This window comes from Myotis myotis, unplaced genomic scaffold (assembly GCF_014108235.1).
Source record: "Myotis myotis isolate mMyoMyo1 unplaced genomic scaffold, mMyoMyo1.p scaffold_m19_p_3, whole genome shotgun sequence".
Classification (NCBI taxonomy): Eukaryota; Metazoa; Chordata; class Mammalia; order Chiroptera; family Vespertilionidae; genus Myotis; species Myotis myotis.
In genome coordinates this window covers 14,218,371-14,244,036 of record NW_023416335.1, presented here as the reverse complement: position 1 = coordinate 14,244,036, position 25,666 = coordinate 14,218,371, and the positions used below count along the sequence as shown (strand labels likewise).

At 43.1% G+C, this 25,666-nt stretch overlaps 1 long non-coding RNA gene across 1 annotated transcript; it reads right to left on the bottom strand.

The window, feature by feature from the left end:
* Positions 1-24,751, bottom strand: LOC118651769. The gene is made up of 6 exons (XR_004966343.1): positions 24,311-24,751; positions 23,296-23,452; positions 21,496-21,580; positions 16,371-16,473; positions 9,806-9,893; positions 1-538 (listed from the first exon to the last, which is right to left on the bottom strand). It is a non-coding gene; the product is annotated as an uncharacterized LOC118651769 (long non-coding RNA).
* Positions 24,752-25,666: the final 915 nt, after the last annotated feature.

The following is a 25,666-nucleotide window of genomic DNA, read 5'->3' as shown; positions in this document are numbered from 1 at the left end:
CTCTACATGTCTTATTATTATTGTCTACAAAACTCCTCAGTAGCTTCTCCGTCCCCAAACCCTGCAAACACTTTCCAGTGTGTGCCTCCGTCATTTCCTCTTACGGTGGAACACGGGCACCCGAGGAAAAATAAGAACAGATTGGATTTTCCCTTTGTGTGGAAACACATTTCATTTTGCTTACAAAAGTGAGAGGTCTGCCGGAGCTCGGCTGATGAAACAAGATGTTTTGATTTGAAGAGGTTCTTCTTTCACGAAGCGCGGTGTGGAGGCAGAGGCAGAGTCATTTGAAAACAATTTGTATTGACTGTGACTCATTAGAAAGGATGTCGCGTCCTGGCATTTCATCACCGAGCAGGGAATCATTCCCTTATAGGGCCGCGGGCTCAGATGTGACTCAGGAAAGGGAAAATGGACTTCTGTGGGAAATCTGCTACCTCAGCCAGGACCCAATGAAGCAAGTACATATGCGACACCCTCTGCCGCTGCCATGGGTCACTTCCCGTGGTATTGGAGGAGAAAACGTGGCTGTGTGGCTCTGAAGATTAGAAAGACAAGAAAATGCAGATTTTTACTTAGAAGGACTAACATAAACCAAGAAGACTATGCCCTTTGTTATTATTTTTTAACTGTTTTTATTGATTTCAGAGAGGAAGAGAGAGATAGAAACATCAATGATGAGAGAGAATCATTAATCAGCTGCCTTCTGCACACACACACACACACACACACACACACACACGATTGGGGATCAAGCCCACAACCTGGGCATGTGCCCTGACGTGGGGAATCAAACCGTGACCTCCTGATTTATAGGTCGATGCTCAACCACTGGGCCACGCCTGCAGGCTATGCCCTTTATTATTAAAGTTTCAGGAATTATAAAGGGGGGAGGAACATACAGAAAGTACCCATACCTATGTGGGCACTATAAAAATAAAGTACATTTTACTGAATCATGGTTTTTTATGAAAGTCTCTAAACTGTGATATTTTTCATGAGGTGAATTATTAATAAGTGAAAGACCCTAAAACAGAAGTTTTACTGGACTACTTTTGTCCTAGACTTCACAGTCCAGGGTGAGAACAGGTAATGTATGTCTAAGCTTATTTAAAAAATAAGAGGCTTTCTAATACCACTAATATCTCACACCAGAAAAAGATTATTCAGTGACATTTTTAAAAATCTGACAGCCCATGTCTTCATAGCAAAAATTGAATATAAAATTATAAAAAAAAACCTTGTAATTTTATTTTTTAAATTTTTTAAAAAATATATGTTTTATTGATTTTTAGAAAGAGAGGAAGGGAGAGAGAGAGAGAGAGAGAGAAACATTGATCAGCTGCCTCCTGCATGTCCCCAATCGGGGATCGAGCCAGCAATCTGGGCATATGCCCTGACTGGGAATTGAACTGGTGACCTCTTGGTGCATGAGTCAATGCTAAACTGCTGAGCCACACTGGCTGGGCAACAAAAAATAACTTACAATTTTTAAAATGAAAAATGAACTGGAAAACAAAAAAACAAAAAATCATGAACACTCTTCTACTTGCTATTAACTAGTTTCTACCATGCTCTGGTCTCCACCATGATCTGTTTTCTAATGTGCCCGTCAGGGATGAAAGGGGCCCTCCCCTCCTAAACATCCCACACATGCCCTCTCTCATGCTATCCCTCCCGGGAAGTATTCAGAACCGTAAGAGGCGGGGACAATACCCTTTAATAGAAAAAAAGTCTCAGTTTAGATAATACATAATGCCTTGCAGTTTGGGGATGATTTGACAGATTAATGGCACTATAAGGTGGTTAAGATCCAGCCTTCAGCGAAGATAAATAATGTTGACTCACTGTTCTTCCAAAACCAAGGACAGAGCTGTGCTACAGTTCATGGCTGGGAAGATAACCAGTATTCAAATTGACTGACAGCCAGAAGAAGGATTATACGTTTGTTCCCTGATGAATGTGGTAGATACAGATGAAAAATCCTGAAGGTGAGCAGGGTGGAAGGTGGGTGTGAATGAAAGAAAACCTCAGACTGAAGGTACAGGGAAGAGCTGAACAACAAAGAGGCAAAGAGGCAAAAAGATGAATGCTGTAGTCTGATCTCTACAAAAGGATTTCAGGTTGAGGCGGGTCTCCCAGCCCTGGGGCAAGATGTTCAGTTCGAGTGAGAGCACTCTGTGCGAACCCCATGCTCAGCCTCCGTCTGGGGAACCACTTTCACGGGCAGGTGGTTCTGTTCCTTCATGGCTCCAGCTGAAGGAGGGAGTACGCCTGCTGAAGAGCTGATCACAAAACTGGAGACATTGATACCAAAGTGCTGACTCCTGAGGGCTTCAGAGAGTGAAAGAAGAAACAGCAAGGAGATTGGTGGTTATTTAGGGCTGGAGGGGGTAGGAGGGTAGGGAGTGATAACCAAAGGAAATTAGGTTTCTGCCATTCTCAGATCCACTGCAGTGATGGCTGCACATATCTGTGAAAATACATGTTAAATGAGTGACTTGTATGGGATGTGAACTACATATCAATAAAGCTTTTTTTCTAAGCCTATAAGAAATTAGAGACAAGAGTCATGTGGTGTGAGAATAAGCTTTAACACAGCAACCTCGCAGGGCTGGGAGGTAAAGACTGGGTACCACTGATTCTGGCAAAGAAAAGTATTACCAAATGCTAAGCATAGAACCACAGGGAAACTTGAACTTGTGCTATTGCATATTTCACGCCTCCTTGGGGAGTCGTGCCTCTCTCGTGGTCTAGATACCACTGTTTCCCAAGTCCAGTGGCCTTGCCCTCCTGGAGCTCACCAACTACGGGGGCGATGAATCTGAATGTAAGGTAGAAGCTGTAGGATAAATCACAAGGGAACATTTTCCATGTTTCCCTGCAGAATAGGGGACCAATTAAAGGGGTCAATTATCCTGTTCTATCTGTAGAAGGCATTTCTCAGAGGGGAACTGGAGGCTGGAAAAGGTTCCTTGTTCCTTTACATAATTAGGACAGCACCTACAAGACTTGTACTTTCTGGGTGTCCCCAAAAACTCCTCACATAGGGTTGGCATTAGTAGAAATTTAACAAATACTTTCTGCTTTTAATTATATTGAATTCCAAAAAGGGAGCTTAAAGGTTAGGCATTTTATGACGGGTGTGCCTTCTACTTCCAAATGTAATAGCTAGAATATAAACCGTAGGAAAGGAAAAGTATTTATTAAACACCAAAGCTCCTTTGAGAAATGACTTAGTCGAGTTTACTGGTTATCATTAGTTTTATTAAAATGGCTAGGAAAAGGCTGACCTGGCAGATGTCTGTAACCATACAATCTTTAGTGTGGAATAATGTCCTGTGTTATACTGTGTAAATGCAAGGACTTTCCCTGGGAGTCCAATAGCTTTAGCAACGGCTCCCTTTTCAAACATGCCAGGAAAGATGTGTTGCTTTGGGTTACAGACACTGGAAAATCAACAGACCAAAACACCCAGAGGAACTGAGTAGAGAGAGGACTGAGCCTGGTCATCCTGTGGTGTCTGAAGAGCTGCAGAGTGACAAAGCCGACCGCAATGTCCTTGAACAGTTCTCTGCCCACTCCCCGGCCACCACCACCACACCCCTGCAGGGCCCTTCGCACATGGTCTGTCAAAATGCTGAGGAAAAGAGCCCTAACTGGTTTGGCTCAGTGGATAGAGCGTCAGCCTACGGACTGAAGGGTCCCAGGTTTGATTCCGGTCAAGGGCATGTACCTTGGTTGCGGGCACATCCCCAGTAAGGGGTGTGCAGGAGGCAGCTGATGGATTTTTCTAACTCTCTATCCCTCTCCCTTCCTCTCTATAAAAAATCAATAAAATGTTGTTTTTTTTAAAAAAAAAATGCTGAGGAAAAGAGATTCAACATGACGTCAGGCCCAAGTTAGAGACATATTTCACAGAGCCACAGTTCAAAAGAAAAAAATGAACTTTGACCTATTTGACCTCTACACATGAGAATGGAGCCAGACCCTTTCAGATACCAAGTGTTCTTTCCGTGTGCCTCTGCAAGGACCAAATGCACTGGGCAAGTGGGTTAATTGGTCCCTTATGGGGAGGGAGTTCTCATGGGTATTCACTGTGAGTGCTCTGTGGGTGAATAAGTGGTTGGGGAAAAGCCAAGCAACTTCTTCCTTTGTGCACACTGGCAGTTCTACCAGCTCTGAACACCACCGATGCCTCACCAAACATAACGGGGTCTCCTTAGACTGCTTCACATACGCTCTTTGAGTCAAGCCATCCCTGTCCTCTGCACACTCATCTTGAGGATAACACATCATTTTGAGGGCATAACTAGTTTATACTTCTTAAAATACTTGCAGGCATGTTTGATCTTCATACCTGAGAGAGGCGTTCTCAGGGAAAAGTAACTGAGTTTTCTTGACCACTAAAGTATGTTTCTTTATGTTACCACAATAAACAAAATTTAAGTCTCAAAAAAAAAAAATCTTTCTAAAATACATTGCAACAAAGAAATATAAATTAAAATAAGAATAGTAGGAATTTTCAAAAAATGTTTGCCTATTATATTAAGGACTTTTTATTAAGTTACTAGAGTCCCAGTGCACGAAATTCGTGCACAGGGGGAGAGGGGTCCCTCAGCCCGGCCTGCACCCTCTCACAATCCGGACCCCTCAGGGGATGTCTGACTGCTGGTTTACGCTTGATCCGAAGGTATCCCTGTGGGATGGGTCCTAAACTGGGAGTTGGACATCCCTCTCAAAATCCAGGACCACTGGCTCCTAACCACTCGCCTGCTTGCCTCATTGTCCCTAACCACTCTGCCTGCCTGCCTGATCGCCCCTAACCACCTCTGCCTTGGCCCCTGCCATGGCGGCTTCATCAGGAAGGTCGTTTGGCTGTCCGGTTTAATTAGCATATTATGCTTTTATTATTATAGATAATACCCATTATAATACCCAGGTTCAGAGAGCAGCAAGGGAAAGGATTCCCACGGACAATGCCGAAGAGATTGTGAATTTTGACATTTGGGGGAAGTGATTTGATAATATGGATCCAAAGCCTTATACATGTTCAACTCCTTGACCCCACAATTCTTTCATGCTTTTAATATTATTTGAATGCCTGCCAAGTGCTAAAAACTCAAAGTACAATGAAGAACAACACAGGCCAGCTCCCTGCCCTCAAGAAGCTTACATTTTCATGAAGAGAGAGAAAGACAATGAAAAATCACACGGGTAAATTCAGACAGTAATAAATCCTAGGAAGAAAGTAAACCATAGCTACGATGGAGCCTGTAGGTGAGACAGGAAGTTGCTTCTCTTGGTGTCATGAAAGACCCCTGTGGCCAAGAGGACCTCAAACAGTCAGCTTCCCACTTACCCTATTAAGAGAGCCCCAAGAGAAGAGAAAACCAAGCCCACCTTTCCTGGCCTTCCCGAAGACCAGGATAATGTGGGGGATGTAAAGGCAGTTGTTAGAGCTTCCAGAAACAGTTATTTGAAGGTGAGACAGTGTCAGGTCAACCACATGTAACTGAAAAAAAGATAACTGAAAAAAACACACACAAAAAACTTGAATTTCAAAAGAGATACATTAATGGTAAGGAAAAGAGCAATTCTGGCTTAGCTATGGCTCTGAAAATATACATCTTCTGCTTCCTGTACCTTTTTAGTTATGAAGCTTTAAGTGAAATTGTTCAAGGTTTAGTAGATACTTCTTGCTTGGAGGAGTTGGGAGAGAATAGTATGGAATATATAGATGCTATAATTCTCTGTGCTAATATGTATTGAAAAATTGTATAACACAGGATAGCAGCCAAGTGGGATAGAAAGAATATTGGAGTGGGAGTCCATCGACCTGGCTTCCAGCCCTAGTTCAGCTCTAAAAGGCGGTGCAGTCTTGGCAACCAGTCACTTAACCACGGAGCCGATCCTCTTCCACTTCAAGTGAGGAAATTGGACGAGCTCGTCTCTAAGGCCTCATCCACCTCTGTAAGCCCATTTCTTCTCTTTTCCCTCCATCTACTATTAACATTACACACACACACACACACACACACACACACACACACACACATAAATATATAGGCTGAAGATTAAATCCCACTAGGACTTTAGAATGAACCAGTCCAAAGAGAGGAAAAATTACAATCGTAAAATAATGACTATATATGCTCAGAAAACTTAATACAGATTTTAGGATGATAAAAGAATGTGTCTATAATCTTTACATGTAAGATATTTTATATGTATGAATAATGTACCTTGTAGCTAAATCAATAATCAAGGCTTATATTTGTAGAATGCTTTCGTGTTTCCAAAGCAATTTTATGTCATATCACTTTCACTTTTGAGCCTCCAACAACTTTAGGAAATCGGTAAGGCAATAAGAATTATTTCTTCACAAATAAATAGATGGAGACTTCAAAGTGTTAAATGACTTGCCCAAGTTTACATAGCAACTGGGACCTTGTCCGGTTCTCCAGCATTTATTCCCACCTGCCACAATGCAGGGCCACTGGAATGACTGTGGCCCAGGCTATTCCCTCGCCCCTCACTTCACCCTTCTGTTCCACCCATTCTCACAGCTCAGCTGAAATCACTGAGGACACCAGAGCAGTGAAACAACAGGATACCCAAGCTTCCCTAAGATAGAAGCTATCACAGAGACACTCAACCAGCTGCTCCACTGTCAACTTGCAGAGCAGTCACATCTCAGTGTCTTTTCTTTCTTTAATTTCAGATAGGAAAATAGAATGCATAAAATAGGTTACACCCCTTCGTTTAAAAATAATGGCTAGCATTATATATCCATCATTCGTAATGGAACTCATCTTGAATGACAAAACGGCCTACCTCTGCACAAAACAGTTCATTTGATTTCTTTCTGCCCTTGGTTTGTCGCCCACTTTCAGTATGCCTAACAACCCAGAACAATGTGAACTCTAAATCAAATCACTGTAAGCACTGGTGAGTTCGAATGACACCAGGCGTAAGTGCTATATAAGGACCACAATTGGCCCTGGCAGGGTGGCTCTGTTGATTAGAGCACCGTCCCCTACACCAAAAGGTTGTGGGTTTGATCCCAGATTGGGTACATAGGGGAGGCAGCCAATCAACATTCATCTTTCTCTCTCTCCCTTCCTCTCTCTCTCTCTAAAACATATCCTTAAGTGAGGATTAAAAAAAAAAAAAAAAAAAGAGCCACACTGGTTGCCTAGATAGCAATTTATTTTAATCCAACTAAGTTAAACAGGAATATATGAAAATCATAAAAGGGTAAACCAAATGCCACAATCTTGTTATCATTTTTGTCAGTCATTAAAATGGATAAAAACCACTGCCCCTTCTGAGTTCTCAGGGGTTAATTCTTATGGCCTCAATACCTGAAGCTCTTTCCATGAGCAAATGCGCTTCTAATTTTAACAGAATCATTAATTAAAGCTCCATTTTCCACCAAGCCACCTAAGAGGTTTTAAAAAAGAAATAGTCCTTGATTCCACCTTTTTCACACTTCACATTCACTTCATCAGGAAATCCTGGGCTCTACCACATTCCCCGGCCTTCTCAGCACCTCCGTGGCCCAGTGAGGCCTTTGGATACTTGCAGCAGTCTCCTAACTGGTCTTGCTTCTGCCCTTAACCCCTGCAAGCTGTTTCTAAGGCAGCATGGGACAGGTTGTGTATTTCTTCTGGTCCAAAGCTTCCAGGGTCTCGCATCTGACCCTGAGGAAGGCCCAAATCCTTACAACCGCCCCCAAATGCTGCAAGATTCACCCCTGTGCCTTTCCGGACCTCAACTTCTTTCCTCTACCTGCCCACCACTCCGTTTCAGCCTCCCTGGCTTCCTTGCTGCTCTTGACACACAGCAGGCAGACCTGTCACCTTGGCTGGTGCCTCTGCCCCAAGCAATCTAATCCCAGAGTCCTCCGTTCATTGTCTCACCTCTTTCAAGTCTTTGCTCCAATGTCACCTTCTCACCCTATTTAAAAATGCTGCAGGTACCCCCCTCCCCCAATGCTCTCATTCCCCCCTTACCCAGCAGTCCCTCCCCCTAACTTACACCTTCTAACCCCCAAAATATTCGACTTATTATGTTCACTCTCTTCCTCTCCTCACTAGAAAGTACACTCTACAAAGGGAGGGACTTTTGTCTGTTATTTTTCACTGTGTCTAAAACAGTGTTCGGCACATAGAAGGCCCATAATAATTATTTGTTAAAATGTGAATAAATGTAGATGGCTAATCCTTGTTTTGCAAACCACAAACTAGTGTGATTGCTAAGCATGGATCCCCAAATTGTTGAATTCCTGATCTGCATGCTGGGTTTTCTATGTGACGACTGAAGTGTTAGCCAGTCCCTGAGACAATGCTCATTGGCCTCCTTCTGCAATTAGAAGTTATGAGGAGAAGAACAGACCAGAGCTGGGCAAATGTATGAAAAAGAAGAAATAAGGAGCTAACTAGGAAAGGGAGTTTAACTTCAAGAATAATTGAAGAAATATATAGCAAAGCACTAAGACCATTTTTTAAACTATTAAGTTAGCAAAGGTTTTTTAAAAATTATAATATTCAGGGCTGGCAAAAGGACAGAGAAAAACTACTTTTAGACACTGCCCTTTAGAAATTGGAGCCCTTTTAGAAACTTACTTGGTGAGTGTGTCAAAAGCTTTAAAATAGTCAGGAATTAATTAGTGCAATTTTACCCTAAATGTGGAAAAAGCTTTATGGGCAAAGATTTTGTTACAACTGCATTTATAAAAGCAAAATTTGGAAGCAACGTAAATGATCCATTATAAGAAGATGATTAAGCAAACTATACATGGCTCATCAACTCGATTCCATTTTTAATGACTCATTAATAACTTAACAATGTGGAAAAGACCGAATGTGATGCTGTGTAACCCCCCATCCCACCAGAGCAGGGAAGAAAGATGGGGGAAGAGGTTAGTTGAATATAAACAGGGGTGGGCCCTGGACAGAGCTGTGCTCCTGGATTCCAGGTTGTTTAATGCCATCCACCTTATCCCAGATATCAGATTGGCCACAGATCGTCTCTCTCCTGTGTCTGAGAACAATAGTTCCAATGCCCAGAAACATTATGTTTTCCACCTCTTATTCACTATCTCTCCTCAGAGCTAAGGAGCCCTACACATGTAGGCACCCAGTGACCTGCCTGAGACCCTGCTGTTGCCAAGGGACGTATATGAATGAGGCCCCAGAGTGACCTCCCTCCAAATAATTAAAAAGTAAATACAAACAGAAATGAAAGAATGGAGGTGTTAGACAACAAATGTATTTGTAAAAAAGTAAACCTGAATCCTATAAAATATTGAATCAAAATCAGGCCTACGTGGGCACATAATGGTATATTTTGATGGGTATAATTTGGTCCTCTGGATTGTTTTATAATAGGAATCTGCCAAAAATGAGTTCAGTCACAGGTTATTTTAAATACGCTGCAAAATGCCACTACCACTACAAATTTATACTACCTTTGATACATCCAATTCCACGGCAGTAAAATAATTGGACCCACTCTGAGGAGTTCGAGCAGAAGAGATCACGAATCAGATAAACTTCATATGTGAACGTGGGAATGGGAGCTCATTATCACACCAGGTAGCATATTGGACCTTAGAACCTTGTCTGTTGTTGTTTACTCGCCTCTATGGATATATCTCCTTTCACTTCAGAAGGATCTGTTGAATATTATGCTCGGTCTTCAACTGTTTTTGAAGTGCCTTTGTGGAGAGAGCTGAGACTGGGTGCTTGGCTGCTTTTCAGAAGAGACTTTTTAGGGTCGGTACCTCCAAAGTTCTTACCTGGTCCCCCAGCAATTCTCTAACACCAACTGGGTGTCCCACAGTTCAGTCCAATTCTGACACAAACCACCAGGAGTAAGCATTAGATCTGTAAGTGAAGGAACGAATAGTCTCACAAGATTGTCCCCACTTCAGACGCCAGAAACAATTACGTGTAGGTGGGGCCCCGAGCCACCCACAATTCTGCCGGGCTGACTACAAATTCTGGTTTCTATACAAACATCAAATCATTCTGCTGCACATCTGAAGCTAATATAATGTTATCTGTCAATTATATCTCAAATTTTTTTAAAGTCCAAAAATTTGGGAGTTTCTAAGATCCCCATCAGGTTTAATAATTTGCTAGAACAACTCACAGAACCCAGCAAAGAGCTGTACAATAGATCCTCCTTATCCCCGGTTTTGCTTTCTGCTATTTCATTTACCCCTGGTCAATTTTCATCTGAAATATTAAATGGAAAATTCCAGAAATAATTCCAAAGTTTTAAATCACAAGCCACTCAGCTCTGTCCCACCTGGGACATGACTCATCCCTTTGTTTAGGTTCTCTACAATGTAGACACTCCCTACCTGCTGGACACCTAATAGCCGACCGGATTATCAGATCAACTATCATAATATTAAAGTGCTTATGTCCAACTCACCCTTGTTTTACTTAATAAGGGCCCAAAGTGCAAGACTAGTGATGCTGATGATTCAGATATGCCATGGAGAAGCCATAAAGTGTTTCTTTTACGTGAAAATGTATCTATGTACAGGGAAAAAACATAGTATACTAGTATATAGGGTTCGGTACTATTCAGTTTCAGGCATCTACTGTGAACATTGGAACATATCCTTCTTGGATAAGGGGGACTACAGTATTTATAACTACAGTGTTAACTTAAAGGACACAAGACAAATGAAAGAGATGCACAAGGCAAGGTAAGGGGGCAGGCGGGGTGGGGGCAGGGCCCAGAACTTCTAAGCCTTTAGATACTCCACTCTTCCAGAACTCCGATGAGTTCATCAGCCGGAAGCTCCTCAGAACCTCATTGTTCAAGTCTTTATCGAGGGCTCATTACTTAGGCACAGAGGATGGACTGACCTCAATCTCCAGCCCCTCTGCTCTCCCTGGAGGTTGGTGGTGAGGCTGAAAGCTCTAACCCTCCAACCTCCTGCCTAGTATTTCTGCTGTGACCAGTCCCTCCCTTGAAATTATCTAAGGGTTCACCACGAGTCACCTCATTACTCTACACTCAGATTGAGCCAGAAAGGAGCTCATTATGAAGAACAAAAGATACTCATATCACTCAGAAAATTCCAAGGGTTTTTGAAGTTCTGTGCCAGGAACCTGGGACAAAGACCAAATATATCTTTTATTATATCACAGTTCTGAAATGTTTTCTGGGTAAAATCCCTTTACTTCAGTTTTCTGAAATGTAGCCTGAAGTTACCGAGTTTAACTTCCTTGACAACCATGACCCAGGTTTTTACGATTCTGAAGCTAATACACGCTTGACAGTTCTTTGTGCAAAGCATGCACCTCAATATGTGTGCACTTAGTGTGCTTCTCAATTAATAATCGATAATGCTGGTATGTGCTACTTGGGCCAGAACATAGCTGGTGTTAGTGGGAGAGCATGGCCAGGACCCCAGGAGACTGAGGGCTCTGGGAGAGTTAGATCAATTAGATAAAGCACAGGAGTTGACTCTTCTCAAACTAGTGGTGTTCATTCAGATTCTTCCGATATCAAGAGATAGAAACCTGACTCAGATTTGCTTAAAGGAGATTTATTATTTTTAAAAATTTATACTAATAAAAGGGTAATATGTTAATTAGACTGGGAGACCCTCCGGACAAAGCCATGGTGGGCAGAGTGGGGCAGTTGGGGAAGATCAGGCTGGCGGGGGAGGGGGCAGTTTGGGGCAAGCAGGTCAGCAGGGAGGGAGGAGTGGGGGCAAACAGGCTGGCAGGGGAGGGCAGTTGGGGGCAAGCAGGCCAGCAGGCAGAGTGGTTAGGGGCGATCAGGCAGGCAGGCAGGTGAGCAGTTAGGAGCCAGCGGTCCCAGATTGCAAAAGGGATGGGATCTGGCCTAAACCGGCAGTCGGATTTCTCCAGAGGGGTCCCAGATTGGAGAGGGTGCAGGCCGAGCTGAGGGGCACCCCTCTGCCCTGTGCACAAATTTTGTGCACCGGGCCACTAGTATAAAATAAAAGCATAATAAGCTAATTATACTGGATGTACTTCTGGATGAAACCAGGGCTGAGAGGGAAGACTGGGTCCCGGATGCCAGAGGAAAGCTGGTCCTGGCAGCTGGGGGTAGGAAGGCCTACTCTTGCACGATTTTCGTGCATCGGGCCTCTAGTATACATATAAAAGCCTAATCTGCAAATTGTCCCCTCAGGAGTTTGACCAAGAGATCAGCAGCTCGATTGCTCACTATGATGCGCACTGGCCACCAGAGGGCAGCATGGAACATAGGAAGGCCCCAGCCGGCAGCTGGAAGGCCCTAATCAGCCCTGATTGCCCGCCAGGCCTAGGGACCCTACCCATGCATGAATTTCATGCACCAGGCCTCTAGTGTGTATGTATATATATATATATATATATATATATATATCACGGAATGAAAGAGGTCTTTGTTCATCCATGATCAGAAAAGCAGGAAACAAGAAACTCTGGGACTCCAGACATAGAAACTGTGACTCAATATCATTAGGTCTTTATCACTTAGTCTCTCAGTGTCTGTCCTCATCTCTCTTAGCTCCTATTCTCGTAAATATTGTTTCTTTTTTGTATGTTACCTTTCTTTTCTCTTAGCCAATCAGCTTCTTCCCTGACACTGTAGCAATTGCTTTGGAACTACAAGGAAAAGGGTCTTCCCACCTAAGACTTCAGTTAGAAATATTCAAGGTTTGGGCTTATGTTCATAGTCTTTGAGAAGCAGGAGAGGCAAAAGAAAATATTGCACCAATTTACATTCATTACATAATGCAGAGCCAGCCACTCAGGAATACTTAGTAGCCCCAACCCCAAACTGGGGAGTCAGGCATGCTCAGCAATAAGAGATGAGTTGTGGTCAAGGCCAAGGAGAGGTCAAGGAAGAGAGCCAATAGTGCCATGGGAGAAAACCAAGGACACCCTCCATAGAGTGAGTCAGCCTGGGACACTGCTGGGAGCATAGTTGAGGATACATACAGAGGTTGCATTCAAGGAACAGCTGGAATTCCTTCAGAGCTCCTCCTGTGAAAGCCACAGGATGGTGTCAGCTTAAGATTCCCTCAGAAATGCCTTCACTGAGCTATTATTTAATGCAGTGCTCTCAGCTTTTATCAAGAATTCAGACAAGAAATGGCATTTAAGAAACATTTTGTGGTCTTCAAAAAATCCACAACAGAATACATTGTTCTTACTTCTTATGTAATGAGCATAATATTCTCCCCACAATTTAGAGCCAAAGAAATATCTGTCTCTCCAGGCATACGTGTGCTGATTTTTATCAGACAATAGGAACTATACAGCGTGTTTCCCTTTTTGCACTGGCCCCTGCAAACCATAAGTTAAATTTGGTGCTTCATTGTTCCAATATCACCTAGATTTTTGGATGCCTTCTAATAAGTTCTGATTTTCCTTTCTGTCTTGACCCACCTTGGTGGCATTTTTTCTAACTTTTTAATTGGGAAGTACAGTACACATACAAAGACACACAGCACAATGATGACTTCAAGATAAATACCCATATAACCACTACCCAGGTCAATAAACAAGAATTTCCAGCATCCCCAAAGTCCTTTTTGTCTTCTTCCCAAAAACCATACATCCCCTTTCTCTATCATTCCTTCCTTATTATTCTGACTGCTTTGCTTCTCTGTATATTCCTATTCCTCAACACTACAAGTTTAGTTTTTTTTTCTTTTAACTTCACAGAACTAGAATCACTCAATGTGTATTCTTTTGTGACTGGCTAATTCCACACAATATTACATTTGAGTATATATACAATCCCTTATTTTTATCTTTTCTGTTCATTTTTTTCATAGCTGTATAGTATGCCATTACATGGCTAAGTCACAACTCTTGCTACTGATAGACATTATCCTTTTATTTCATTTTCTTGAATTACTAATGTGGCTGAGTACGCCCATGTTTATGGGTCATTTGGAGTCTTCTCGTTGAACCATAGTTTTTAATTCATCTTACAGAACCAAGGAAATGGACTCTCCCCTAGAGCCTCCAGACGGAACATGGCCCTGCCAACACTTTGACGTTAGCCAGTGAGACCGATTTTAAAGATAATAAATTTATGCTGTTTTAAGCTACTAAGTGTGTGGTAATTTGTTAGAGTAGCAATAGGACATTAATACACAAGGAAAGGGAAGAAGGCTGCTTAGATACTTAAAATAGTTTATATTTTTAAAATGTAAAGATATATTTGCATTATTAACACATTACAGCATTGTCCATTTTCCAAATTTAATATCCCATCATATAAAGTAAAAAATGGCCCTAGCCGACTTGGCTCAGTGGATAGAGCATCAGCCTGCAGACTGAGGGGTCCCAGGTTCGATTCTGGTCAAGGGCACATGCCTGGGTTGCAGGCTCGATCCCCAGTAGGGGGCGTGCAGGAGGCAGCTGATCAATGATTCTATCTCATCATTGATGTTTCCATCTCTCTCTCCTTCTCCCTTCCTCTCTGAAATCAATAAAGAAATATATTTTTAAAAAATAAAGTAAAAAATGATTTTTAAAACTGAGGTATAATTTATGTACAGTGATATGTACAGATCTTAAGTGTATAGTTCAAAGAGTTCTGACAGATGCCGACATCTGTGTAAACAACACCCAACTCAAGATATAGAATTATTTCCACTCCTCCAGAAATTCCTCATGTCCCTTCCTAGTCATTCCCTAACCCCTCCCTGCCTTCACCACCCAGGCAGCCACTGATCTAATTTCTATTTCCATAGATTAGTTTTCTCTCTTCTAGAACTTCAAATAAAAGAAACACACAATATCTACTTTCTTGTGTTTGATGAGAATGCTCACTTTGAAGTTAAAGACTCCAGTGCAAATTCTGGTTCTTCCACTTACCAACTCTGTGAACTTGACAAAGTGCCAGGCTTTCAGAGGCTGTTTCCATTGAGAATATAGACTTCCCACCTCAGAGCTACTATGGTGACCAGAGAGCATATGATAAAATGGTATGTCGTTTCTCAAATGGCATATGCTTGTTTCCAACTCAAAACAAAAATTGGATGCTAACCATCTTTGGGTAATGGTATAATAAGTGACTTTTTAAAATACATACATATATATTTATCTATCTCAAATTTGTATTACCATATATTCCTTTTAAATTAAAAAAATCATTTTAAAATAAATTAGCACAGGAATATTAATGAACTATTTTATATCACAACCCTTTCTTATTAGATTTTTGTTTTAATATTCTGTTTCAATGAATAATCATAATCCTTAAATATGTACTTGTGCAAATCATATCAATTATGATGTCACACTTCTAACTTGACCATCCTGTCATCAGCTAGCCCAAAATGTCCCTGTTCTGATAGCAGGATTTTACAGCCTCCATCTCTCTACCACTTAGAACTGTTTTATTTTTAATTTTTTATGTATTGATTTTAAAAAGAGAGAGAGAGAGAGAGGAAGAGAGAGAGAGAGATTTGTTGTTTCACTTATTTATGCATTCATTCACTGATTCTTATATGTACCCTGACCGGGGATTAAACCCATAACCTTGGTGTATGGGAACAATACTATAACCAACTGAGCTACCCAGCCAGGGCAACTGAGAACTGTTTAGATATGGATACTAATTGCAGTTAGCTTCCATAAACTACACAAATAACTGATTGTTAATGATACCAATCAAATGTCAACTATTTTACTAGAACTTTACCCTTCATAATTTACAAAGTGCCATTATAGACCATCCATAACGACAGAGGACTGCAGCGTGATAGAATCGTCAGGAGCTACAACCAGTGGGCGTATGTTTAATATTATGAATCAAGATGGAATGACTTCCTACAACTGGTCTATGCAACCATTCCCATTGCCTCTGTGACGAGAGGAAAAAAGCAAGAAATAGAGAGATAAAGACATTGCCAGGAAGTTTAATAGGGAGCAGTAGTTGGTATTCACAGAAATTACCCCATAGAACAAACCTCTATGTCGGAATTGCACAGGTCGGTGTAATAGCAAACTTAAATAGGAGCAATACAATACTAGTTTGTATTTATTGAGTGGTTATTACTTTCTAGGCACTATATTAAGTAACTTTATAAACATTAATTCTTCTATTCTCACTACCACCCTCTGAGATCAGGGCTATTGCGCCCCATTTAACAGAAGGCCACTTACTTGGCAGCACCACATGGCCTCAGAGCCATGCTCTCGATCATTACACCGTGCTCACTCCCTAATGATGGCTGGAAAATGACTGCATTTCAAGCTTGAATTGTAAGCAATTACAGTAGAAAAGACTCAACATTCTCAGGAAGCCGTGTGTGAAAAAGACGTGATTATTCAAACACATCCCTGTGGAGAATGCGTAATTACCTGGGATACTCAAGAAGACCAAAATATACAAACTCAGAACAACGAAAGAAGCAGCTGCAGGCAGGATGAAGAGGCAGTCGGTCTTAGAAGTAACCCCAATGCCCTGTGGGAAAGTAGTGTAGTTACTACGAGAAGTCATGTTATTCTCTTTACTTAAATTAAGAATTTAGCAAATAATATGTAGTTCATTCCATAGTCCAAGTTTTGTTACTCTCAGTTCATCCCTTCTGCTATCATTTTAAAGTCCCAAATAAAGGATCGACTTCCAAGGCTTATTGGAGTCCAGTATCAGACCCAGGTGAACTGAGCTCACTTAAAGAAGTACACCCTGACAAAGTTTATTTCCACCTGACTGTGCAGCTGTGGGTCACTTTTGCACCATATCTCTTTGATCCCCACCACAGGAGAACAACAGGACAGATACTATTATCCGCATTTCATAAGGAAGAAATAAAGCAGCCCAGAGATGTGAAGGGATGTACCTAACACCAGCCAGCAAGTCCGAAACCTGCGACTAGAATCTCGGCTTCTCCATTTCTTCTCTAATCTTGACCCATTTTAGTGACAACTTTCCAGATGTATTAATAAACCAAAAAACTGGCCGATTTGGCCTACCCATTGGGGAGGTATCAGTGAGTGGTGAAATGTTCTGAAAGTGGACTGAGATAAGAAGGTAGAGCTTCTAGAATAAACTTAGAAAATGAAATAGTCATATAACAACAAATGCCATGTTTTTAGCACTTAGAATGTACAAGAAAGTTTGCAAAGTGATATATAGGATGTCCTCCAAAAATGTATACACACTTCGAATAATTATAAAGATAGTATTTATTAAAATACATTTCATTTTCAAAATTAAGCTATCAGCTGTTAAGATATGTATATATTTGGGGGGAATATATATATGCATATATATACATATATCTATAATAATAAAAGCGTAATATGCTAATTAGACTAGACATCCTTCCAGACATCCTTCCTTCCAGACAAAGCTGCAGAGAGCAGGGGCCTCGGCAGAGGCAGCAGGCGGGGCCAGGGCCAAGGCCCCTGCATAAATTTTGTGCACCGGGCCTCTAGTGTGTGTGTGTGTGTGTGTGTATATATATATATATATATCCGCATCTATCCGTAAACCATCCCATAGAGATATATTATTAGCTCTATTTTACAGATAGGGGAAGTGAAGGTGAAACAGGTTAACTTACCAAGGTAACAGTCTGAATCCTATGTAACAGGAGCTGTGTGCTCAGATCCAAGCTCAGCCCAGCCTAACGCTTCCGCAGAGATGGGAACTTCAGGCTGCTCTCAGTGACGTGAGCTGACAACCTGTGCTCAGCATGCCTCTCCTGCACGGCTGTCCACTCTCCCTCTCCCCTAACCTGCCGGCCCTGAACTACGAGGCTATTTGTTTGTGCAAGTGTTCACTTTGATGCAGGCAATCCCTCCCGTCCTCTGGGAGGCCAGTGTTCTGATGCTTTTGTGATATCCCACTCTCTCAATTCAGGAGGATCTGAATAAGCCCACGTTTATTCCCCGTGTGGGAATGTTTACTGGAACTCACAGTGGGGCACACAATTTAAGAAAAACAATGCTTGCCAGCCAGTGTGGCTCAGTGGTTGAGTGCCAATCTATGAACCAGAAGGTCATGGTTCAATTCCCAGTCAGGGCACATGCCCGGGTTGTGATCTAGATCCCCATTGTGGGGTGTGCAGGAAGCAGCCAATCAATGGTTCTCTCTCATCATTGATGTTTGTATCTTTCTAGCCCTCTCCTTTCCTCTCTGAAATCAATAAAAATATTTTAAAAGAAAAATATAAAGAATGATTTAATATAATATTTTGAAAAAATCAAAGTTAATGTAAAAATATTTATTTTAAATAAAGACGGGAGATCCTCCCCACATCTGCACCACTCACCCCAACCCCTCACCTGGCCTCAGTCCTGTCGGATCCTGACTGTTTAAATTATTGACATTCTGTTCATTGTGGATGTTTTTTGCATTGATTTTTTTAATATGGCACTAAAACATTATTTATCCTCATGACAGAGGGGTTTTATTTGAGTCCCCTTAAATTTTGTACCCGAGGCCTCTCTCGCCTCACCCTATCCCAGTCCAGGACTGAGTATATAAAAGACAGAATTGCAGACAGTAGGCCCCGACTCCCAGTTTCCCCATGTCCTTCCCTGTCTCTCTTTGTTAGTTCAGTGGTTCTCAACCTTGGCTGCACGTTAGAATCACCTGGAAATCTTTTTTAAATCCTCATTTCTGGGCCTCATCCTCCGGAAATTCTGTTTCTTTGTTACTAATGTGGCCTCACCCCGTAACAAAGAAACAGAATTTCCGGAGGATGAGGCCCAGAAATCAGGATTTGAAAAAGATTCCCAGGTGATTCTAATGTGCAGCCAAGGTCGAGAACCACTGTGTTAGTTTGCCATGTCAGCCGCACCAAATAAGCGACCGCCACATGCACTCAGGCGCCTAGCGGAGCCGTGAGGAAGGAGGAGAGAGAGTCTCTCCACCGGGCGGCAGAGCCAGAGGGAGGCTTTGGCTGTTTCTTGCTCTTTCTCACAGGACACTTCTTATTCCATCAGCTAAGCACTTTGCCGCGAGGGAAATTCCTCCCTTTGACACCCTCCAGTCAGTGTTGACATGTAATTTTAATTATTGAATTCCTATCACTGTTTCTCTAAGGCAGGGGTTCTCGGTCTTTAAAAAACTAATCCCTGTGCCCAGGCTGCTTCCAAGCTCCATTATGTCAGTGTCTCGCGAGGCAAGAGCCTGGTGTCCGCAGTCTTTACAGCCTCCTGGTGAGTCGGTGTGCAGGCAAGGTTGGGAACCATTGCTACAGTGCATGGCTGGCTTTTCCTTTTCCTCGGTCGGAGGGTTTCCCTTGGTCCCTCCCGGAGGACATCAGCCAGGGCTCCAGGGGCGGAGGGAGCCGCATGCAACCCCTGGCTCTCCCACAGACTAGCTTTGTCATCGTCACAGGATACTTGATTTTTATTTCCTCGGCTGGACCCTGGGGATAGAAACAGAATTTGCCCCGTGGAGCTGTTTGAAGGAATCCAGCCGAGGCGTCTGAGACACCGAGCCCAGTGCTTGGTGCGTGTGCCTGCATGCACGCTCCCTGGGAGCTGTTAGCGTGATGAGTTACGAATCCATCCTGCCAACAAAATGGCAAGGAGCCAGTGCATAAACAGATAAGGTGGAGCTGCTCTGTCGGGAGGCCGTGGTAGGGCGACACTCAGACCCCACTCTCCTTCCCAGGGTGCTCTGCAGAACCCCGAGGGGCTCTGGGAGGTCATCTGAAGATCACTAGTACGGGGCATAATGGCATCACGGACCCAATTTTACAGTTTGGAGGGGCTCTTTCTGCCTCGGCACTCCTGTCGCCCATTTCTGATCTCTCTTCTGGTGGCAGGCATCGGCTGGCCAGGTTCAGGGCCACTCTGCGGCCACAGGACCCAGGGCTGCTTGGCCCAAGTGGCCTCCGTGGCCTCAGGCTTATTCGTGGAGTAAGCCGCCGAGTTCACGGACCCACCGAAGGACGTTGCTCTAAATGCCCAGTCCCCTGGCTGGTGAATGTCCGTTTGGCTTCGAGGTGTGTGGTGGCGGCTGGAGGCTTGAACGTGTTTCCTGTTGGAAAGCAGAAGGTATTGAAGTGCCAGGTGGGGGGGGATCCCGAGGGCGTCCAGGCGGGGCGAGGACACTCCCTCTGGGAAAGAGCGGCTGCCTTTGTTCCCACCTGGGAGTGGCTGTGCTCTCTATTCGTTTTGTGGGCAGTGTTGACTGTTTCACCCCAATGAGTCCAAAGTCTCGGCCCAGTTCAGAGACCCTGGCCAGCCTCGGGCTGACTCCGAAGGGGAGGCAGAAGGGATAGACGGGGGCCAGTGTGGCAGGTTGGCTGGGCCTCAGAATCGTCTGTACCACGAAGTCGAAGTCGGCTGTGGTTCCTCTTCCCTGAGAGAGGCCCGTCTGGGTCCTGCTGGCCCATGTGTTACTCCCATCGCAGCAAGATTTCTCATAGCTGTCCCCATTTTCCTTTCTTCCCACCAATCGAGTGCCTTTCTCTTTTTGCAGAAAGGGGCACTCCTTGAACCGAGCTAACCGCTGAATAAACTACCCGATAGTAAGTGTTTTGTTTTTTCCTCCCCCGAGCCCATTTCCAGGCCTGTGTGGGAAGAAGGGTGATATTTCACCCCAGCCTGAGTGGAAAGTGTATGCCTCGATTGTTCTTTAGAGAAGCTATTTTAGTGAGACGCGTAGTCGTTGGGCTCTTTAATTGCAGGTAACAGAAGCCAACTTGTGGCGGCTGCAGCCACAGAGAGGAATTTATTATAAGGATAAAGGAGCATCTCATGGAAGCGAAGACCAGAGTGTGGCCAGGCCTCAGGAAGGAACTGAGGCCTGGAGAGCTGCCAGGACACCTCCGCGTGTTTCATCTCTGGCGCTTCCCATGTGTGCTCGCTTTGTCTCGCTCGCTAACTGGCTTTCACTGCCTCTGTCCACAGGGAGGAACGCTGCTGTCACTCAGAGGGTGCGCTCTTCCCCTCTGCCCAGGACGCCTAGTGGCTTTCAGTGAAGATTCATGGGAAAAAGAACCTGGTGGGTCAGATTCCCCCAGCGATGGTCTGTGGGCAGATGGCACAGTGGCCGTCTTCTCATCCAGGGTTTCCAGATCTGGCTGATGATTAGAGTCCCTAGTGGGAGATTTTTGTTTTTATTTTTACATACAGACCCAGGTTCCACCTTAGAATCTATAGCAGTAGGAGCTGGGACTCTGCACTAAAAATTCCTCCAGAGATTCTGATGATAAATGAGAGTTGAGAGCCAATGAAACCCAAGTCTTCGGTACCCATTAATCTTTCTCCTAAGGACTCATGAGAGACTGCCTTTTAAGCTGTCTATTTGTGGAGGCTATTACTATAGGGCTGGAATGCACAATTCATTTCAGTGCAAATATAGGTAAGTGGGATGGGGAGCTCCCTACCCCACTGAGCACTTGCAGAAGAACCAGTCTAGTGGAAATCTGAGAAGCCGGCGAGAGCTGGATCTAACATCACTGTTCTTAAAGGCTTCATGTTCAGCACTTTTAGACAAGATTTCAAGAACTGTGCTTACCAGGTGAAATCTGGCTGAGTGTTAGCCAAGCAGATGATACAGCAGTGTGGGCCAGTGTGAGTCAAGAACAGGTTAGCACCTAGGGCTGCAGAATGAGGAAAAATAGAACTCTGCTGGGAAAATGCAATTGTAGAGAATCAAGTTGGGTTTTATGTTCCCACGTTTTTATTTCTCACACAGGCTGATACCTAAACTATCACCCCTTGTAATGTCTACTGGCTTGTTCTTTAAGACTGAACTTGCGTCTCCACTGAGAGAAAGCCTTCTCGGACTCCTCAGTCCCCTAATCGTCGCTTCTGCCCCTATAATAGCCTCTGTGTACCTCGACCACATAGTGGATTGTACTCGTTTTACTTCTCCATCGCCCCCACTTGATGATGGGGAGCTGGCACTTCGGAACCTAAACCTACATGAGGGTTGGCGTGAACTGTCCTATGAACTGATGTAGGACATGCCTGCTAATTGGGCCCCTGGCAGCCCTTCTGTCCCTCACATCCCCTTAGTCCCACGGTCAAAGCCGTTATGCTTTCGCCAACAATCTCAATACTATTCCAGGTTCTGGAGCACCCTTAATCATGGAAAATTTAGGGAGCCCTGCATCCAGTATGCCTTGCTAGTACGACACCCTGATGAATCTGGAAGATGTTTTACTTGTGTTTTACTCTACGATACTCTAGCTAAATCAGCCATACTTCATTAGGCATGATTCAGATATTACCTCATTTAATTCCCACAACAAGCCTACAAAGAATGCTTCATGGGAAAAACTGGGAGTCAGAAAGGTTAAGTAACCGACCTAAGCCACACCACCAGTAAGTGTCAGAACCAAGATCAAAACCCAGATGTGACCCAAAACCTTATGCTCTTAAACACCAGGCTGCACTTGAGTTCTTTTTTAAACTTACAGTCAGTTGCTTAGTTAACTAGTTACTTTATATAGCTGGTTATCATTCCCTGTGTATGCCTCATAGCTGAGTGTCTGCCTCATTTTCTCAATTAGAATAAAATAGTATTTGTTGGCTGAATATAATCAATATAATTATATTGATCTGAACTAAAAAATAAAAAAAAATGAGTGCCTAACCTTCTCTTATTGGTTATCAAGTACAGAATGATTTCCTAGACGTAGCTATTTGAAAGTTTCCAACAGAATGTAAGTCTAGGCCTATTTGCATCTCATCCACTTGCCATGGCTGAGGAAAAGATTTCTCTTGGCTGTCCCCATTTTCCACAAGATATTCCTGAACTTCAAGGAAGTCCAGTGTGCTGATTTATAAGTGGCCCTACACAGTAGGGTCTGAGAATACTTATCAAGAGAGGTGATGGAGCCTGCCACAGCTCTCAGAATAGTCATAACTGAGTCACAAAAGAACCACACAAGCTGGGCCTGAAATTGGGCCGTTAGGGGAGGGCACAGTATACAAATTTCCCAACATGCCAGCTACATATCTGACAGCCCACACAAGAAAACCTTCTTCTCTGGTCTTAAAGGAGGGGTTCTAGGAGACACGAGAGTTCTACAGGATATCAGAAATGGTTTGCATCAATGACAAGTGGGGAAGTCGAAAACGAAATTCTAAATAAACCATAATTATGCAGTCTCTCCTCACTGAAACGTGGTTCAAAGGCTAGAAACCTGGAGATGAACTTGGACCTAAGAGTAGAATCAACCCCACCTATACCGACAAAAGACATGAAACATAGACTGCAAGGGGGCAGGGGCAGGCCTCTCTCTCCAGAGGCTGCACTAGTCCAGAGCCTTGCAGAGATGACATGTACCAGGCAGATACATGACCCTACCTTTGGAAGAAACAGGGGGACAGGCTGATTCAAGCAGGCTCAGGTGTCACCTTCTGAAAGCATAAGGTTTTCCTCCAGCTTCATGAGCAAACTTTTCATTCCGGATGCAAAGGGCAATACATCGAGGCTTCCTCCAAGGGCAGAAAGCCACAGCAGCCTGCAGTGGGAAAGTGAAGCATCCCCATAAGCATAAAGAACAGCTAACTGGCACCTTTGCCCCAGATTTTGAATGTGAGTGATGAGCAGGTGACAGAAGTACAGGTTGGGAGGAGGGAGAAGGGAGGGGATAGCCGCGTGTTTGTTTTTTAATGTATCAACTCTAAATGCTGGACACACTCATAGCATATCCAGTAAGCTGGTAGAAAAGCAGTTCTGGAACTCCAAATAGAGGTCTGGGCAATAGATTTTAGGAACCATTAGCAAGGAGGTGAGAGTATCCTATGTGTCAGAGAAGACAAGAAATCAAGGTGAGGACGGAGGACATAAGCTTAGGGGAACATGCACTGGATGAGGCCTTCTGGTTACACAGTCCCCAAGTTCCTCCTCTTCTTTCTACAGAGATTCCCCTCGGCCCTGAGAAATCCCTAATGCTCGCCTTCTTCTATTCCCTTCTACCTTGAACAGAAGTAGTAAATTTTCTCCCCAAACCTGACAGTCAAATAGAGCCTTGGAATAAATGACTTCACTCCGGTTTGTAAAAGGCCATAAAAAATGTTGTAGTAGAGTGATCTTTGAGTGGATTAATAACCTTTCTCCAGAATAAAGAACTGTGGTGTCTAAAACAACGTAAGATTCTTATTGCGTCCCATTAATCTGTATAGTTGAGAGGGAAAAAATTACCTATGAGAATGGTTTAAATTGTTACATTGGTACTTTAGTACATCTAATTTTCAAAAGCTCCCTTCCTTCTCTCCTCCCCACACACAAACTGGCAGAACAGAAGGAAGTTGCCTGTATGAGGAATGTAGGACTTAAAGCAAGTTTTATGACTTAAGGCCTATTTATTATATTTTACCTGTCTTTCCTGAATTTCCTGAACCATCATTAAGTTATTGTTTGAAGTTCCCACATTCTTCTCCCTAGACACACAGAATGAACAAGAAGCCGTGGTCACTGCGTTCTTTATACATTCGGCACAAGCTTGCAGAGGAGCCGTGTAATCACTGGGACACTCAGCAGAGCAAGCGATTGGGTTTCAGCTGTCTGCACTGGGAACTGTTTCCTAACATTATATATACCTAGCATGTGGGCAGTTTCAACACGGCTCGGGACTGAATAAGCACTAGACTGAGGTGGGAAGAATGCTAACCCAGGTTTCTTGACATTATCAGATAAAGGGAACTCAAGAGGCTTGGTGTTGGCTTGTTGACAGATAAGCTTTCTGACATTAATGCAGGTTTGGTTTGTTTTACACTCCCCCTACAAAAGATTAACCCAGTTTTCCCAGTGCCCATGAAGGAAGTCCTGAATAAAAGCTTTTATCAAATGTGAACTAAAAAAAAAAAAAAAAAAAACACAAATCAAAAATGAAAACATTTTACAAACATACAGAAATTTTCAACACTCTGGATCAGAGGTCTTCATATGGGGTATATCTAACCCTATCAACGGAACCTCAAAACCTTCCAGGGGGCCCTTAAACAAGGTAACATCCTCACCTTTTACACATACCCTCCCCTCAAACTAAGCAATGTGAAAAACAACAGAACACCACATCGCCAATATTTCTCCCCTTCTACAAACCAGAGGCACACAAGTTTACACAGGGCTCAAGTTGCTTCCTTGGGGCTTCCTAGCCTTCCCTGTTCTATATTTCTATTAAGAGAGATTTAGAAATGGGGTATTTGAGAATTGTTAGGATTTCAAAAGTGGGATATGTGGTAACGTGGGGGACAGTGGAAGTAAAGATTGTTATTTAACAAGTGGGCCACTCCCATCTCCAGATTCCTGCCAGGGAAGGAATATATCACTCTTGATGGAAGCCCCACCAGCAAAGCAGCAAAGAAATATAGAATGCTACAAATAGCTTTTCTCATAAGTAATTGTCCCAGTATTTAAAATATTCATCTTTACAACACTCGCTGACTGAAAAGTACTTTTGGACAGTCAAAACAAGAATAGTTTAGTGATGCCAATAATTTTAAACGTAACTTGGAATATTTTTCAGGACTACCAGAATTTTCATGATGAACTAAATAAAACCTACGGACAATACTTTTCATGATGTTATCATGACATATTTATTCTAAATACAATAAATCTCCACTTAATTAGTCTCATGAACTTATTAATATCACCTATTAACAGAAAGTAAATTAAGATTTTAGTTGCCACACCAGTTAAATGATAAAAATAACATTGAATTATTTTA